Below are 19,891 nucleotides of genomic sequence, written 5' to 3'. Positions count from 1 at the left end.
CAGGAAAGGCAGGCTTTAAGTCAGGAAATTTAAGTACAGTGGCTCAAAGCCCTTTTGATTCTGGTAAAAAGTCAGAATTATATGCTATTCTCATGGTATTATTAGATTTTTGTGACCATCTTATTATGACTTAATATGACTTATTACTGACTTTCAATATGTAGAAAGAGTTGTTTTACATACTAAAACCACTGAATTTATTCTGGATGATTTAGCATTAACTTTGTTATTTGTTCAATTATGACAAGCAATCAGAAATAGAAATCATCCCTTGTATATAACACATCAGATCCCATATGGGTCTGGCAGGCCCTCTAGCACAATGTATGATGAGACTGGTCAGCTATTGGTAGGAAATTTGCTAGAATCCTCAGAATTTCATAAGAATAGCCATGTTAATAGCAAAGGTTTGAAGAAATACTTTTCTATGAGGTAACAAAAAACCCAAGGAAATTATAAGGGATGTCCTAACTTGTTCTTTGTATCTTCGGATGACCAAACTCCGTTACCCTCAGGCAGTAGCCCAAAAGGTATTCCAAGACACGAAATTTGGCAAATGGGTATGTTTCATTTTGTGGGGCCTAGAAAATTAATATATATATATATATATATATATATATATATATATATATATATTCTCCAGGATTTCAATGGGCAATGCTTTAAGTTCTGAAAAGGCTGATTCTGTAATCACACATTTATTGGAAGTTATGGCTGTCATACAAATTAAGGCTGACAATGCTCCAAGATATGTCTCCAGTAAAATGAAACAGGTTTTTGCATAACATATTACAGGTACACCACACAATCCTATAGGACAAGCAATTATAAAAAATCTAATCGAACTCTAAAAGATATGCTTAATAAACATAAAGGGGAAATAAAGACCCTCCAGTGATAGATTGCACAATCAGTTATTAAACTTAATTTTTCTAAATGCTAATGAGAGAGAAATGACAGCTGTGGAGAGACATTGGATAATAGAAAAATATGCTGAACTAAATATGCCTATGCACTTTAAAATTGTGTTGACCTCAGAATGGAATCCAGGATATGTGTTACATTGGGAAAAAGGTTTTGCTCTTGTTTCCACAGGAGAAGAAAAGCTATGGATACCATCAAAATCAATAAAAGATTAGATTTGAACAAGAGACATCTCTTGATTAGCAGAGATAATAGTTCATTAAACAGCATGGCCATTCAACCTAAACTAACTTATAAAACTAACAAATGCTTTTCATTTGATTGGATATAACATGTCAAAAGAGAACCTCCCCAAAATTATGGTTGGGAAAGGGTTTTATTTTTGTCTTTCCAGGAGAATGAAGGCATATCACTAAGGAACCTGCAGGTCACTTGACAAATGAGACATCTGTCGTGATATATTGATTATGATTTAATAAAGCTTACTTGGGGATCAGAACACAAAGCTAGCTACACATAGACATCAGGCATTTAATCCCAGGACTCAGGAGACAGAGGCCAATGGATCTCTGTGAGTTCTTGAGCACCCTGGGCCACACGTCTTTAATCCCAGCACTAGAGAGATATATAAGGAAGAAGCAAAGGGTCTCAGGTGAGATTCAATTCCCAGTAACAGGGAGACAGCATCTCCATTTCAGGCTTGGTAGAGGTGAGAGGCTGCTTTGCTTTTCTGATCTTCAGCTTGAATCCCAATATGGATCTCTGGGTTTTTACTATTCATGTTACAGACATCTGAAGAAAAAAGGATGAATCATCCAGAGAAAATGTCCCAAGCAAAAAGAGTAAAATGGCCTAATGTTTGTCTCTGCTGTTCTCTACAGATGTATAAGGTCTTTTTGTAGTCCCAATTTAATTAAAGATTAAAGCTGGCTTTGGAGTTGGAGTGTGGGTCTCTCCTTTCTCTAAACCCAAGCATGTTAAAGAAAAATCCAAAATCTCTGTCTCATGTCAGGAGAACCACCTGGTATGGGACAGAAGAAAAGCCAAAATCAAGGGACTGTTCTATTGTCATTAATCTCATAATACTTTGGTTTTATTTAGACTGTTTTATACTTAAGGTATAAATTTATAGGATTAACATATAGATATTTGAACTCTCTGTTGTGATATTAATGATCATATAAAGTACTAATTTTAGACATAGGCTTCACCTACCTTCCTATACATAATTTGGGGCTTGAGTCTGAATCAGGAAACTAGGAATTAAGATTGTGCATGCCAGATGTATTTAATAGATTGTGATCCTTTAACCTCTTTGAGGTCTTGGCATATGGCATTTAAAATGTTTAAGTTTTCTTCAGTGAACCGTGATCATTCATAAGGTGACCTTTGAAGTTTCCAAACGGATGATGGAGCCCCACAATAATGATTACACCTGGATTGCGACAAATGCCACCCAAAGATCAGCTTTGGACTACAAACTTCTCAGGATAATTTTAAGGTGACTAGCTGAGATGGTCCAACCTCACAGACTCCTCTAGCCAGGACTTCAGGTAAACCCAACACTTTCCCATCACACCAAGGCTGGACAACAACTAGCTCTCCCAGGACTTGATCATTCCCTCAGTTTTCTCAGGGTCCCCTAAAGATGCTGTCACCCAGAAAACAGAAAGTAATTTTAAGAACAGGATACCCACTTCCCAAGAGGTAGAGTGAGGGGTTGGGTTATTTGGTGGATTATGGCTGTTTAATCATCTTTTGGAGGGGGGTGGTTGCAAGTTGCTATTGGTCATAGTAAGGAAGAAAACTAAACAAAGGAGGTTAGATTTTGGAATCCCATTCTGAAAAGAAAGAGGGGGATATAGGAATGATAGCTTAAGAGGGTAGATTCTTAAATCTACTTCTGAACTAATAAAGCAACTACTAGTCTTAAATATTTTACATTGGGGCTGGAGAGATGGCTCAGCGGTTAAGAGCACTAACTGTTCTTCCAGAGGTCCTGAGTTCAATTCCCGGCAACCACATGGTGGCTCACAACACCTTGAATTGTGCCCTCTGCTGTCATGCAGGCAGAAGACTGTATACAAAGCAAATAAATAAGAAAAATCTAATAAAATATATATTTTATATTGGTATGGAATTTTGCATATTGATACAAATTTAAGGTTATTTTTGTTATACTGTGTATGTTTCTACTCTAAGACTTTTTATTGGTACAAATTTAAGGTTATTTTTGTTTTAACAAACTGTATAAGTGTTTCTACTCTTGTTTAAGGTAATACACCTATGCCGCTCATTTTAAAATGTAGTGTAAAGCTCTAGTCCTTGAAGGTTGTTATTACAAACTGTTTAAGATAATTTTTAAAAACTTATATTAGTAGTTAGTCATCTATCATAATAGAATTTGTAGCTATGACAGGTATGTTTTCAAGGTTAAACAGTTATATTTTATATAGACAGATGGTATTCAGATACTTCAGTGACCTACAGAACTTGGCATTTAAGATGTTTTAATAACGTATGACTTTTCATGAGAGTGAGACATGTCTGCTCCCGAAAGCACCAATTTACTTCAAAAAAGGATGATGGGCATCAAAGAACCTCCATATGGAGCTTGCTTTCATTGTGGCAAAGCTGGCCATTTGGCAAGAAAGTTCCCTTGCCTTGACTGTTGACAGTGTGCTGTCCAAATTGGACAACAGGACACAAAAGAAGGTGACCAGCAACCTATGCCAAGACAAGGTAGGCTAGTCCTTCAAAAATCCCTGCTTCACAGAAAGGTCTGTCACATATTCTAGTCCTGTAGGCCTCAGATAGACATCCCGACATCACAGAGGAACCTGGGGTGACTGCCCAGGCAGCTAGATGTCTCTGTTATTTCTATAGTTTTGGAAGTTGTTTGCTCTGTACTTCCTGTTCACTCAGGTAATGATATATCTGTCTTATGTCTTTGATGGGATTGAAAAGTGGATGGTTATAGTTACAGTTTTCTTCGTTACCAAATTCAGAAAAGAAACTCACAAACGTGGTGTAAAGCATATAAGGTTGAGAGGCGTAAAAGCTTAAATTGTTTATCTAAGAAAATGTTTTGAGGTTGAAGAAGATAATTTCATGTTGATAATACAAATTAAGATAGAAAATGAATTAGGTACAAAAACTTCTGACTCACCAATTTAGGGTAGATAATGGAGTATTTTCTCTGAATTTGCCAAATGCAAATTTACTGGACTTTGTGAATGTAATTCTTACCTGATAATTGTTCTTATTATATATAGTTTTACTGTGTGAGCATTAAATCCTTTCCTTTTAATTTAGACAAAAAGGAGAAAATATTGGGGGATATTTTCATTGCACTCTGACACTCCTGAGATTGCCGATTTACTTTGAATCAGAGGGTGGAGCTAGCTACTAGCTAACTAAAATTAGCCAGAGGATTTTTGTTTGTTTTTGTTTTCAAGACAGGGTTTCTCTGTGCAGCCTTGGCTAGCCTAGAATTCACTCTGTAGACCAGGGTGTCCTCAAACTCATAGAGATCTACCTGTCTCTGCCTCCTGAGTGCTGGAATTAAAGGCGTGCGCCACCATTGCCTGGCTAACCATAAATGTTTTGTAGGACCAAAGTCATATAGATGGACACAGGAAGTAGTAGGTGGGCTTAGACAGACTCTCGGCTCTTTTGGATTGAGGAAGGAGAGAGTGGAGGCCTCTGGTCACTTTTCCACTGCTGCTCTGATCATTAAGATTCTTACCATAATATCTGACTCCCAAGTTTAATATTAATAAATAATAGATAAATGCTACAACTCAGTACCTGGGTGTGGTGGCACACACTGTAACCAGTACTCAGGGGAAGAAGCAGAAGGATTGAAAGTCAGTAGCTAACCTAGACTATATACCATGACTTTGACTCAACTAACTGATAACCACACACACACACACACACACACACACACACACACACACTCACACACACACACACACACACACCTATACACACACACACACACCTAAACACACACACACACACCTATACACACACACACACCTATACACACACACACACATACTCACACACACACACAAACACACACACACACTCACACACACACACAAACACACAAACACACACACACACTCACACACACTCACACACACACACACACACTCACACACACACACACACACTCACACACACCTACCTTTGTCCTGTCAGCTGTTTTCTGAAACTATCTTAGAAATGGATTTCTTTTTTTTTATATCCACCAAACATTGAACTCAATGATATATTCTGAATGACAACCTTTTGTGTTGATAGTAGGTTAAAAAAACAAAATAAAACCTAAAAAACGTAATTGGTTGTTCTCTGGGTGTGTTCTTAACTTCATTTTGTGTAGCAGCTTGCCCAAAATGCGTTGGGTGGCCAGAACTCCTCAGCCAGCTCACACTTGAGTCAGACAAGCCAGCACCACAGCTCTTTTCGGATGGCTGAGCCAGAATGAGGATGGCAGGTGTCAATCAACACCCGCCCATTAAGTGCTTCCGTAGGGGGCGTGGAGGCTCAGGTCTGTCTGGGAGACCCGAACACCGGCATCCTGTGATGACAGTGTTAAGGACAGGATTAAAGGTGTCTGAAAGACTGGCAGTCTTTGGTGCAGGGCACTCACAAAACTTCACAGAATAGCTTAGGAAGTCTTCAGTACTGGACAATCGTGCTGCTTTAGGGAAAAAAATCATTTAGCTACAAGATGGGGCTTCTGAGGACTGGGAATCTGTTGAACTTGAAAAAAATAATGTATGAAGCATATAACTACATGAATAAACTAGACCGAAAGGAAGAGGCTTTCCAACTGTATCATTTAAAAAATATGCTTAAAAGAAAATGTGCTTAGGGCTGGAGAGATGGCTCAGTGGTTGCGAGCACTGGCTGCTACTCTATGAGATTCGGTTCCCAGCACCCAAATGGCAGCTCACAACCATCTGTAACTCCAGTTTCAGGGGACCTGATGCCTCTTCTGGCCTCTGTGGGCACTGCGCTCATGTGATAGACATACACTATAGCTAACCACACACGCAAAAATAAATGAACCTTTAAGACAGAAAGTATTTTTCATAACAATCATTCTTTAGTCAAATGCACTCATGGAGGTCTTCCTAGTCAGGCAAGTTGCTTGCCTTACTTCACACGACGAGGTCTTTCCCCCTTGAGGTGCCAGAGCAAGTCGAGCCTGCTAAGCGTGTGCGCTACACTGACCTATCCCCGGGTCATGCCGTAGGTAGGTGCCAGAGGTATATTTTTATTCATTCTAAGGCTTAGTTTTGAAACCGTTGGCTTGGGTCCTGTGCTTGATGCTCTGTTTTCTGTGTGTGCAGGTTAGCCAAAGTCTGCTAGCCTGCCTTTTGGTGCCCCTGGAGATATCACAGTGACACCCATGCACTGTCTGGAGAGACCTTGCTCTGTGTCCCCGGCAGCTTTAATTGTCACCATTGTCTAGAATCACGTGAGAAAGAATCAATTGATTAATTGTCTTTATCAGATCATTGGTGGACATGTCTGTGAGGGATGGTCCTGTCTGTCGTAAGTGATGTAGGCGGGCTCAGTCCACACTGGGCAGAGGAGCCTGTGAGGGAGCCAGGGAGCAAGCCAACAGGCTTGCTCTTCCACAGACCCCGCCTCCATGCTCCCGCCCTGTGTACCTCGATGATGGGCTGTGACCGGGAAGTACTGTTTTCAGAGTCTTTCATGGCAGCCTAAGTCTTGGTGTGAGGTAAAGAGAAATCATAAAGGCTTTGAGCGTCTGGAAAGAGTTGGGCCTGGGCAGTGGCAGGGCCGGCGAAAGTGTCTTCTACCTCGAGGTCCCCCTTCATGCTTGCTCTTCTGCTACGCTGCTTCTTCCACAGGCCTGGCTCTATGTGCCTCCCCCGCACCCCTGCCTCCCCGCCCCTGCCTCCCCCGCACCCCTGCCCCCTCCGCACCCCTGCCTCGGCACCCTCACCCTATCTATAGGCTCCAATGGTGCTATACCAGAGGCCCTCTCGTTCATCCTATGCAGAGCAACCCCTTTGCACTCCAAGCTCTGCCTCTCCCTCTCCTGCTGCTTGGTTTTTCTTCACAGCGTTTCTTAGCCCACACATAAACCATTTGTCTCATCTCTCTAGGATGTAATCTCTCCAAGGGAAAGACTTTGCTTTGTTGGCCTCCGTATCCCTGGCATCTGAATGGTGCCCAAGCATAATAGGTACTCAAGGGATATTTGCTGAATGAATAAAGGAGGACTGTTTCGTTGAGATTTCAAAGGTACTGCCCCTGCTGGTACCTCCAGGGGTGAGTGCTTGTGCAGTAAAAGAAATCCAATAAGCAATCCTCTCTAAATGGAATCTATGAGCACATTCTTTTTGGACTGTTGAGCCCCCCATCCTCCTAAGCATGTCAACTGGAGTCGGTTGACCACGAAGCATTCTCATAGCTTATCCAACGGGTAGAGGAAGACACTCACAGAGTGCTTGCCACTCGTTCACTTCAGACTTCCTGGAGGTAACTCATGTGCACAGCTAAAACAACCATCATTCTTCATATCCTGTTGGGGACTTGTCTAGGAATTCAAGTTTGAAGGAGCTGGCTGGATGCGGCGATGTGAGACCCTCTGTGTGAAAACTTCTCCCACAGGCTTTCAATCGGCAGGCTATCTTCAAGTGTGAGAGATCAAAAAATGGAGATGATGCCATGTCCACACATACGCCACTGGGTGATCTGACCAACTGAAAGAATTCATGAGAAATTCTGTAGGAATTCCTGGCTGCACACGCATGTCACCCACTAGTTTATTAGCTGACAGACTCAAACCAGACAAGTGTATACTGTGGCTGCCTGTGAGTCTCCTCAGCCTGAGGCTATATATACAGCCTTGGTCTTTGTGGGAAGCCCCTACTGCATGTGGGCTGAACCACAGCTTTTTAGTCGTAACATACTTCCTGCTGTAAGTGGAATTTGGGATGAGGAACGGCAGCTATGTAAACTCCGGTGTGTCCCGATGTGGGGCCTTTAGGGTCTTCAGATATTGTGGTTCTCTTAGGATGACTACGGGTTCAGTATGACTCTTAGCATGGATCTGTTTGTTACCAGTGTCTTCAAAGGGAGTCAATCTTCTTGGTCACCATTTCCCAGGACAGAGCACCATGTTCTAGGGTGCCACCAGGGCCACTTTCTCACTTTGGGAAGAACTACAAGACTGGTGCCACTTGAGTGGCATAGTTTAGAGGTAGGAGGTTTCCCTGACATATGCAGACTGGGTTTATCCCTAACGTTACATTTAGTGGGAATAGTGGTGTAGAGCGTCAAGACCAAATGCCAAGGTCATGCCCAGATACAGAGTTCAAAACCCCATGTGAGCCCTTGTCCTAAAATAAAACAAAAAGAGGAGAGAAAGCTCATTGTCACAGTGCTCAGAGGACCTCATTGAATACCATATCTGAATGTTTTTAACACTGGAACTTGGGCCTTTCTTTCTAAACAAGAAAACTTGAAGTGAATTGACAGGTAACTGGAGCACAGCTGAGCTGAAGACTGACTGTCAGTGAGTGAGAGTTGGGGAGTCAGAGCCGAGAAGAGCTGAACACAGTGGAGGATGTAAGCAGGAGTTGGGGAAGGACCCTATTTCCTGGAGCAGGATAGCGTATCCATGGTGGAATCCACAACCAGGAATGCGAGTAAAATTCCCTTAGTAACTTCACAGTCCTGTTAGAACTGGGAAGACACAGGAGGCTCCAGAAAGGTGGTAAGGCACCAGATCCAAACAGGCAGTGGTGAGGTGGACAGCCATGTAGGAGGTGGAAACCCAGAAAAGAGCTGTGAGCTCCTGATTCAAATTATAAAACATGAAGAGCACTAGTGGGGGATGAATGCTGGGCTAAGTGATCCACAGGATGTGAGGGATCTCAGAAAAGACTTGAAGGAGATCAGTACAATGTGGCTGTCAGGTGCAAGCTCTGTAACACCTCTCCAGTCGGGAGTGTAGTCCACTCCATTTCTCTTGCCCCCGCAGTGAGTAGAAGGTGGCAGAAATGTCACTATGAGACCTTTGAGATGGTCCTCACAGGTGGCACAGGGTGACGTGGGCTGTTGGAATCCAACTGTCCTGATGAAAGCAAGCCAGGGCACACAGACACCCATGTGTAGGTGTCCTGGCTCAGTGCAGCTGAGCGCCTAGCACACAGCTGGTATCCACTGCAGACACAGGCCCCAGTCTCCGTGTGACAGCAGCAGCATGAGAATGAGTGGGAGCAGCTCCTCCACCCACCTCCTCCTCCTTCCCCGCCCTCCCTCTCTTTCCTGCTCTAGAAAAGTCATAGCAGTTGAATGCTATTATGACTGGGCTTCCCCAGTCGCAGATGCAGCCGCCGATAAATGTAACGGCAATTGATGGCAGAGTCTTAAAAGATTATGAAAAGCCTTTTAATTCCCTCTTAGTTTTCTATTACTTTCTCTTTTGGTTTTCTGGTTTCTGTAGGAAAATAAACCAACACATGTGTGAGATTTGACCATCACTGTTGAGGCAGCCTGGTGGACACATTTTCAACTGCATCTAAGGCCAGGCTAGGGAGCTGTCGTTCAAGATGTCCCTCGCATCACCCCTCATTCTCCCATTCTCCGGTTAGGATGAGGTCTCAGCCAACACATAGGAGGTTTGCTTTAGTTTTTAAACACATTCTGACTTGTGTGCTCTTGGTGCAGCTCTCCTCAGGGTCAGGTTGTGGGTATCACTTGGCAGTGTGCAAGCATGTGGAGGAGGTTTGTGTGTGGTAGAGGAGTGATTTAGATAGCAAGGGCAGGAGAAAAGACAAGGCCAGGGATGGAAGTAGAAATGGTAATTATGTCCCATTGTACTGGCTGTCAGGCTATTATTCTAACATAACATACATTATACCTTGTGAGTAGGAATCAGAGGCTTTTCAAAAGCCACTTTTCTTACTTTAAATGGTGAATTTTATGTATCATTAAGTCCATTCTTATATAAAATCTGAGCTATTTAATTTTTTTTCTAGCTAAGTTTTGAGTAAAAGGAGAGCCCAACACCAGTAACATCTCCTAGAAGAACCAAGACATGGGGGAGGTGTTAGAGGGCCCCCCTTTCTCCAGGAGAATTTTGGGAAATTAGAGAAGGACCTGGAAAACAGATTTGGAGGGGACAAACTGTTGATAGCCAGACACCTGCTTGGGTGAGGCAAAGAAGGTATTTATTGAACATATATATATATATATATATATATATATATCATTACATATATTACATATAGTCACATGTGGGGCTCCACAGCTTCAGGTCCAGGCCCTTACTTCTTGCTTGAAGCAGTGTCTTGTAGGCAGCTGTGCACAAAGTCTAGCTGGTCTGCACACTTCTGAGCTTTCTCCCATTTCTGCCCCACTTCCTCACCATAGGAGCCCTGGGGTTACAGACCCTGCTACCATGTCTGCCTTTACATAGATTCTGAGGTCTCCTGGCTGAGTCAGCTCCCCCCCACCAGGCCAGGCCACCAGCCAGCATTTGTTGAATCAGTAAGGAGACCTTCCTTAGTTCACAGCCTTGGAAAGCCCTCAGCATGCTCCAGGAATTTCAGGCAGTGATTATGTTTTATTCATTGTAAAGCTACACACACACCACACACACACATGCACACCAAACACACACACACAACACACACAACACACACAACACACATACACACATAACACACATACAGACACAACACACATACACACACAACACACACACACACACACATGCATGCACATACCATATACACTGCACACACCATACACACATGCACGCACACACACATGCCATACACAGCACACACACACACACACACACATGCATGCACATACCATACACACACCACACACATACACCATACACACATGCACACACACACACCACATGCACACACACACCACACACACACACACACACACATACACACATACACACATGCACACACACACACACACACACACACACACACACACACACACACACGCCATACACACATGCACACACATACACACACACCATACACACATGCACTCACACACACACCAAGCTAGCAACACCGGAGAGGTAACTTGAGCGTTAAGAGCAGCAGCTGCTCTCACAGAGGATCCAGGTTCAGTTCCCAGCACCCACCCGGCAGCTCACAACAGATTATAATTTCAGTTCCCGGGGACCTGATGCCCTCTTCTTGCCTCCACAGGCACTGCACGTATGAGGCACACATGCACATGCATGTGCCCATGAGAAATGCTTTGGAAACAGTTCCAGGAGCTCTGCTGTTGGACACAATTGTGTGGCCGCCTGTGTTTTTCCCTTTTGTGTTTTTACACTTTCATCTCATCACCTACACTCTTTGTGCTGATCTCCACCACTTCATAGAAGGTGTTCATCCGTGGAATTAAACAGAAAGTCCGTCCTAAACACCATTCATCAGAAACTTTAGTCAATATTTTCTGATTCCGCTTTTGTAAAAACCCTGCAAGGGAAGTTTTGACTTTTGCTTTGACCATGTGATCAGTGAAGCACAGAGAGGATCAGCAACTCCCTGGAGGGCACACAGCTGGCAGCAGGTAGAGCCAAGATTTGGATCTCGCTCCAGAACTTGTGTTTTACACATTGACCTTAGACTGAATGATGCTAATCTTTTCTTTGTAAATTATTTTTTTCTGTATATTTGTCTGTGATTGTTGTGCCTCTTCTAATTAAGAGATTTTATTGCTGGGGCAATGATCTCACAGCCCAATGACCTGTTATGATTTGGAACTCAGGGTACTCAAAGGCTTCATCCATATCCAAACTTCGGCATCTCCTGAGGTCCTGCATTCTCGGCGGCTCCCAGGGCGGCTCAGCAGGAAGCTGGGCATGGCCTTGTGCTACCAGGCAGAGCCTGTACCTCGTCAGAGACAGAACAAAGGCAGTTTGGATTTGGGGTGAGCATCTATTCCTTGACAGCTATGTCAGGATTTGATTTGGTCTTGGGTTGTCTTATTGGTCACTAGCTGCAATCAAGTCAGGTTCAGTTCCTTCACGTGGGGATCCTATGGGGCCTCGTCCTAACTGGATGCTCTTCAGAAAAACAAAACAACACCAACAAAAAAAGCCCAAGACAATTAAAAGTACTAGATAGAAAGCAAGGATTTCTAAGTGACCTACCTGGATTGGGTTGGCATTCAGATATCTGCCCCCTGCCTTTCTCCCCACACAAATTAGTAGTTGTTTTCTGTGGTATGTAATAGTTTTACAGTTTTCTCCAAATGCCTCTTTCAGGTTTAGATTCAAATTGGTTTCCATGGACTTGCCTAGCTGCTGCTGTTTGTGTATGCTTGTGTAATACTGACCTGTGCGTGCTTGTGAAATGACACGAAATGGTAAACAGATTTTTCTTTCCTTTTTTAAAGAACTTCCCCTACAATGAGTGCTTTCAAGTTTTTAAGCTCACCATGGATTAGAATCGTCTGGGGAGCTTTACAGACTTGCCCTATCTGGCCTCACCCCCAGATGGAATCCTTTGCTTTCTGGGACTTGGCTGGGCATCTTGTTTGGGTCAAGGGAATAGAAAGTCAAAGAGTAAAAGAAATATATTGTTGGATTCTGAGTTTGAACAGACTAGCGGTGGGAAGGACAAGACGGAAGATCTGGCAGGGGGCAGTGAGGCTGCCGGAAACAATTCCCAGGGCAGCGAGGGAACTCAAGGGTGACGAGAAAGCTGGGGAAACAATGAGGCGTATTTATTTTGGGCTCCTGGACTCAGTGCAGACTGACATGCATCCGGGATTAGTGACCAGGTGGAACACTGGTCATCTTAACAGGTGTCTTTATGGTCTGATGTGTGCTAAGACATCCCTCCCTTGCCTGCATTTTTTTGACACATCACCCCAATTCCCCAGATTCTTGGCAAGGGAGAGAGGGAGAGCGCTGGATTTTGGTGGAGGGAAAGGAATGTCCAGAATGAAAAAATACTCCATGGATGTTGATGAATGTCTGCGTCAGCATTATTTTAAAATGCTCACTCTTACATGCATACGTGTTTATCTGTGTATTTGTGCGCCGTGTGCATGCAGTGCTGGTGGAGGCCAGAAGAGACATCATTTCCCTGAAACTGGAATGATAGACAGTTGTGAAAGACCAGGTTGGTGCTGGGAACTGAACCCTGGTCCTCTGCAAGAGTAGCAAGTGCTGCTAACCACTGGGCCACCTCTACAGCTGCAGGCTTCTCTTCTGTGTTGGTGCATTTAAGGGTCCTTCATTCTTCAAGCATTTGAAAGCCTTCCGAGAGCACAAGTGTTTGACTCCTCATTTTCTTGACCTACCAGTTTGACAACTAAAGAAATATGGAGTCTCTATCACTACAATTCTGTCGACATTTCAGTTCATTTAGAATGCACTTTAAATTTTACCCATTAAAAGATACTTTGTCATTAAGCCATCATACTTTGACTCTTAACAAGTTTTGTGAGCCTTCCTTTTATGACTTTTAGGATCCCATACATCTTTTATATTCCCCATCCATTATTGCTGGTCCTGAACGGTATCTGCTTTAGAGCAACTGGTGGCCTCCCTCAAAACAGCTATCCTGCTCCTCTGTCACATCAGAGCAACAGAAATAAGAACTTAAAACAGCACTGACAAGTCACCCAGTTTCCAGGTAAAAAAACTTGGCTTTGGCTGAATCACTGGAACCAGGTACTTAAGAATGTGGCCCAAAGTAACAACCTATCTTGAGAGAAAAATATACTATGTTCATTACTTAACAGTCTTCACAAAGACAACCTACCCTTCTCCTCTGGTGTTAACTGAGGGTGAGTGTAGCCTTGTCTCTCACTATGAGATTGTACTTTGAGAATCCGAATTGTCAGTGGGGAGTGATAGGGTCACAGAGTTTCAGCACAGACATGGACCTGCAGGCAGCAGGACCCACGTGCAGCTGTTTATTTAATTGGTATGTATTCTTTATACATTATGTTGTTTTAATTGGTGTGTATTCTTTATATATGTAATGATGAGTCCCATAAGGACATTTTTATTTCTGAAATAAAATTTTCCTTACCCTTTGAGAATTTCATAGGGGTGTACAATGTGTTTGGATCAGACCCTGAAAACAGCAGTTTTACTCTTCTTTGTGGCTGAATAGATTCACACCGTGAGCAAGTCACACATTCATTATCTATTCCTCCTGACGGACATTGAAGGGAATTCTGGAACCTAGCTGTTGCGAACAGTACTGAGATGCACTGACATTTTCTCCTGCTTTAACCAAAAGAACACAGATTGGCTTCTTTCCCAGCACTGGACTAAGCTTAAGGCAAATGACAGACCAGAGAGACCAACAATATCCCAGTGACATCTGTTCTTTTAGCTCTGATTCTTATTCTGTGGGTCAATAAACACCAATATACTCTAATTTTGTCTAAATTAATTTGGTTTCATTCGGCTGTTTGCAATCGAAGAACCGTAAGAATGAAAACAGGGTATTTCGTACTAATGAGTTAGAGACCCTTAGATGAGCGCTGTACCAGGAATCCTTTCTTTTGTAAAGAGTTTTAACTCAGCTAAGATGAGTTGCTGGTCTGGGCAGATGGCTTGGTGGGCTAGAGTGCTTGTCTCCAAAGCTGACCACCTGAGCTCATCCCCAGGACCCACAAGGCAGAGGGAGAGAATTAACTCCTGAAAGTTGGCCTCTGGATTCTCCATTAGCACAATGGGGCATAGTTCCCAAGCCCCAATACATAATAAGATGCTAGACAGATAGATAATCATTGGAAGATTAATTATGGATCTTACATAGAGTTGTAAATAAAAAGCCATATTAATGAACAGCTTGAAGTTGCTGGGTTCACATAAATATTGTGACAGGTCTTTCCTTTCTGGAATTTATACTGTCCTTGCAATGAGTTACCCAAGCTGTTGGTAGCAGTACTATGATGGAGCTAAGAGAAGCGCTGTCTGGACTCTGGCAGATCCCACAGAGAGAGAGGAGCTGTCCACCCAGCCCCACACAGCTTTGCTGTGATCTCAACCATTTGTGCTTCCAGAACTTAATTCTAGATTCTCTCTTAGACATTGGGAATCTTGGTCCAAGTCTGTGTTCCTCATCTTTATTGATATCCACAGATGGACCCAGTTGGTTTGCAGAGATAATATAAATGTCTGCTTGCAATTTTAATCCCAGGAAAGATGTTGTTTTTGAAATAAGTGAGAAGGTGGATCTACTACTTCCTGTCTCCCCAGATCCTTCTAACTCTTCACAAGCTACAGAAATCCCACAATGCTCTTCCACCTGGGCATATCTGTGGACCCGTGGACTGCCTGACCTGTGGCAGGCTCATGGGCCTTGAACCCACCCTGTTAACAACCTGCATTTACAAACCTTGTGCCCCTCCTTTCTCCTTAGCTTGTAGAGGGAAGTCTTGAACCTTTGCATCTCCCGTGTCGATGGACATGAAGGAATACATTGTTTGTATCCTCACCCCCATAATAGATTCAACAAAGGCTGATGAACCCCATTGGTAACTTGGTGACCCGCTGTGGTGGTATGAATGAGAATCACCTCAGTACCCTTGTTATTTATATTACTTGGTTCCCAGTTGGTGGATCTGTTTGGGAAGGTGTGTCACTGAGAGAGAGCTTTGAGGTTTCAAAAGCCCATGTGGTTACCAGCTATCTCTCTCCTTGCCTCCTACTTCTGGGTAAGCGTGTGAGCTCTCAGCTTCTTTTCCAACACCATGCCTGACTGCTTGTTGCCACGCTATCGCCCATGATGGGGATGCAGTCACAGTATGAACTATAAGCCCCAATAGACTGTTTCTTTTATAAGCTGCTTTGATCATAGTGTTTATCACAGCAATTTAAAAGAAACTAAGATGCCCATTAAGTTCTACAAGAAACAATGTTCTAATGGCATGGTAGAGCCAGGAAGTCCCAGGCTCTGACCCCAGGACACTGCATCTGTAGGAGTGTCTCAGAATATATTATAAAAATACTAGAGTTTGAAGACTTTTGCTACATCCTTGCTGGCCACACCTCTTCCTACTTTCCAGTGCTCCCCTCTTGTCTGTATTTAGGTTCCTTGACAGACTCTGAAGACGCCTGAGTCTGAAGCCTGAGTTATGTTTCAACCTTGTTACTATATTTCCAAATACTCTGCCTGTTTGCTCACAGCTCTCTGCTTTTCTCTAGTGTGTGTTTTAAAACCCTTTGGAAAGAGCAATGCTGACCTGCATACCACTGCAAAGCCAGGCCTTCCCTACACATTGTCAGTGGATGAACTTAAACTTGAGGTTGCCATGAAAGCAAAGCCTGTTGCATTCCAGCTTTGAAGTTCTACTCTGCCCCAGGATGGGCTCTCTTCTCTGCACCCACCAATAGCCAGCTCCTTTGAGCACTTGGGGTTTCCAGGCAAAAGGAAATAGTATTTGCAAAGCTGTGGAGCTGGACTACACAGAGATGGGTCAGTGTGAGGATGAGAGGTGTCAGTGTGAGGATGAGAGATGTCAGTGAGTGATTGGAGAGATGACTCACTGTCTGAAAGCTCTAGTCCAGCAATCCTGAGACTTGATTTTGATCCCCAGATGCCAATTAAGAATCTAGTAGCGGTAGCCTACATTGTAATCCCAGCACTTCTACAGAAGTGCTGGGAGAGCTGGCCTGCAGTACACGGCACAGCAGCAGAAACAGAGCTTACCTTATAATATGAGGGAGAAAACCAACTCCCAAAGCTAGCCTCTTGAAGTGAACAACACTAAATAATTATTGACAACCATGCTGATTAAGTCAATTAGAAGTTTTATGTCAATTATAAAATTGATGACCAGACAAGAACAGGCTTGTGCCTTGGTGTCCAAGCTCAGGAGCACAGAGTTTTCAAGGGCAAAACCCACAAAGACAGTAATTTACATTAAGGTCGGAGTAACCTTGAAATGTTTGTTTCTGAAAGAACATAGTAATTAATTTAGATATAACAGGTCAATGTTTTCTACTTTTATTTTTCTGGTTATTTCAGTTTAATTATTTTTGGTTAATACATCTGGACTTTGATCAAGGCTGTTTTCAATTTCTGCTTATTATGAATAGAGCATCAGTTAACACAGATGAGCAAGAATATCTTTAGTAGGATGAAGAGTCCTCTGGAGAGATGCCCGAGAGGGGTACAGCTGCATCTTGAGGTGGACCTACTCCCAGCTTCCTTACCTACCCGCCTCTTCTGACGTTTAAAGTCAGATACTGTGTTATGTGCTGTGCTGCTCGTGTTTTTGTCAGTTTGACACAGAGTGGAGTCACCTGGTCAGAGGGAACCTGGAGGAATTACCACCATCAGATTGCCTTGTGAGGTATTTTCTCATTTGCTAATAGATGCAGGAGGACCCAGCCCTTGTGAATGGTGCCATCCCCAGGCAGGTTTTCCTGTACTGCATCAAAAAGCCGGCTGAGCAAGCTACAGAGAGCAAGCCAGTGAGCAGCCCTCCTCATGGTCTCTGCATCAGCTCCTCGAGCTCCTGCCCTGACTTCCCTCCATGATGGACTGTAACTTGTTAAGCTGAAATAAACTCTTTCCTCCCTGAGTTGCTTTTGGTCCGTGTTATCACACCCACCAAAAGCAAACCAGGACACTTGGATCTTTTCATATTTACATTTTATCATAAATTTTCCCATTTAGTCCCCTCTTGAAGATCAGGTGCGAAAGATGGATTTATAGTTATTGGGTTATTTAACAAGGAGAGGTGGATTTGAGGTTCTCTCCTCAATAGAACACCGACAGCTCCAACCGAGGCTTCCCACACCTCTTCTAGGTTTCCTCATTCAGCAGTCATTTCCAGTCACTTCCCAGTGGAGGCTAACAGCTCAAGGCAGGCTCATTGTTCACGTCTGGTTTCAGATCTTCCTATTTTCAGTTATGGGGCCCGGCGTAGGCTGCTGAACGCTTGGTTGGGTCTGTCTCTGAGGAATGCACTCAGTGGCCTGGATGCTGGACAGATCTGGGGTCATGACCTCTCTTCACTCTCTCAGATTTCATTAATGGTGCCTGGGGCCAGTGTGTGCTGTTTGTAGGTCACCCGAGTTACATTTTATCCAGCATTGCCTTTCTCTTAGGCAGTATTATCTATTAACCACCCCTGTCTTTACCCACATCCCTGGTGGGCACTGGGTAAAGTAAAGATGTAAAATTTCTGAGAACATTAGACCATTGTTGGGCAGGCTTTTTCATTGTGGAGGGTGGGTGTGGGAGGGAAAGGGCAGGAGTCTGTGCTCTCCTCATCTGGTATAAGTTTACAGATATCAACATGTTCACTCTAGTTTAAGGGGCTCACAAACTCACACCAGGACCATGCTAAATGTGAAAAGCTATCTGCATCTTTGGTCTGTTGATCTCCCTCCTTTCTGTCTCTTGTGGATGGCATTCTGCACCCCCACTTAACTGGGCAAGCTGGTTTTTACTTCTCTGGATGTCTATAATTTTGCACCTTTCCTCTAAGATTGACAACAGGTGAAGGGGGCAGCAAGATGGCTCTGCAGATAAGTGGCTTTTGCAACAATGCATGTTGGTTTGAATTTGATCCCAGAAATCCACAGGGAACAGAAAGAACCATTCCCCAAAGCTGTCCTCTGACCTCCCCTTGCCCCTACACACTGAATAAATAAATAAAAACCAACCACCAAACAAACAAATGTAAAAACAACAACAGTAATAAAGAACAGATGACTTACAGGAATACACCCAGATTGGAGAGGCTCGGCAGGGCTGTTCTACCTGTACCCCCAGTCAAGCACAGAGGGCCTGGCAAGAGCTGGCAAAGTGAACTGTGAACCAGTCTAGTCCCTTGCCCCAAACCCTGATTTTGAAACCAGCCACTTTCTCGCATCTGGCTTGCTTAAGGTGACTCCAAGGTCATTTATCTGCCTTACCTGGGTCAAGCCTGGCTTTCCCTGCTCCTCTACATACACACTGGACTTAAATTTCACTACACTGGGTTAAATTTCAAATACTGAGGACCTGACAACAGTGTGCAGGTTAGGGTTTGTGTACTTCATGCCCAGACAAAAGAAAACTCTGAGCCCAGCCGGTCTCCCACACTCTGCTGAGTGGCTGGTGAGTGGCCAGTTTACAGGTTTCTACTCCAGGGGAAATGCCCTTGACATTGTTTTAGTACTTTTCTTTCCCAAGTGAGCTAGAAGAAGGGGAAAAAAGTCCCCAGTCAAGGCATGGTTCCATTGTTCTCCTGGCTGTTTAAAACCACGTCTCAAGAGCGCAAGTTCCTGGTGTGGGTCTAGGCAGACTCCATCTTTTGGCCCAAGTGTTGCTCTGACACTATCATTTGAGGCCGCACTGATTAAAATCATACCTTGTTCCAATTGCATTCTTATCGATTTCTATAGAAGGCAGCAAAAGCAAAGCTTGTTTTTAGTTGTTATTTCTTGAGCACCAGGAATAGGGGTGGATACAGAGCAGTAGAGCGGCTAGAGGAAGTATTGAACCCAAAAGTCAAAACTGCAAGAGGTAAAGATTAGATTCCTTTACCACCCCCACACCCCCACCCCACCCCACCCCCGCCACCGTTGGATCCACTCATTCCTTGGTCCTGAGAGAATGGGAGGCATTTCTGACACAACATTCTAAACATTAAAATAAGAGAAATAGAGATAATTGAAAGTATCCCTAGCTCTGGCAAGTACTGACTTGCATGCTATGAAGTCAATTTAAATACAATTGCTAATCCTTGCAATTGTTATCAAAATATAAAAACCAGGAAACTGAGCAATAACAGCAAAAAAGCATGGCTGTTTAATTCGATTATAGTTTATTCTTTATAAAGAAAACAGGCTGAGCATGTGGGCAAAACAATGCCCCCGACTCAGGGCCAGCCACTTCATAAAGTTAAAGCAAACAGGATATTAAGAGCATATTTGCTGGAGTGTCTTGGCTCCATA

At 43.5% G+C, this 19,891-nt stretch overlaps 1 long non-coding RNA gene across 1 annotated transcript; it reads left to right on the top strand.

The window, feature by feature from the left end:
* Positions 1 to 11,043: 11,043 nt before the first annotated feature.
* On the top strand, positions 11,044 to 14,369 carry LOC118238050. Its single transcript, XR_004769437.1, has 2 exons — positions 11,044 to 11,538; positions 11,737 to 14,369. It is a non-coding gene; the product is annotated as an uncharacterized LOC118238050 (long non-coding RNA).
* The last annotated feature ends 5,522 nt before the right edge of the window (positions 14,370 to 19,891 follow it).

This window comes from Cricetulus griseus, chromosome 3 (genome assembly GCF_003668045.3).
Source record: "Cricetulus griseus strain 17A/GY chromosome 3, alternate assembly CriGri-PICRH-1.0, whole genome shotgun sequence".
In the NCBI taxonomy this organism is placed as follows: Eukaryota; Metazoa; Chordata; class Mammalia; order Rodentia; family Cricetidae; genus Cricetulus; species Cricetulus griseus.
Note: the sequence above shows the minus strand (reverse complement) of the source record. Positions and strands in the feature narration are given on the sequence as shown.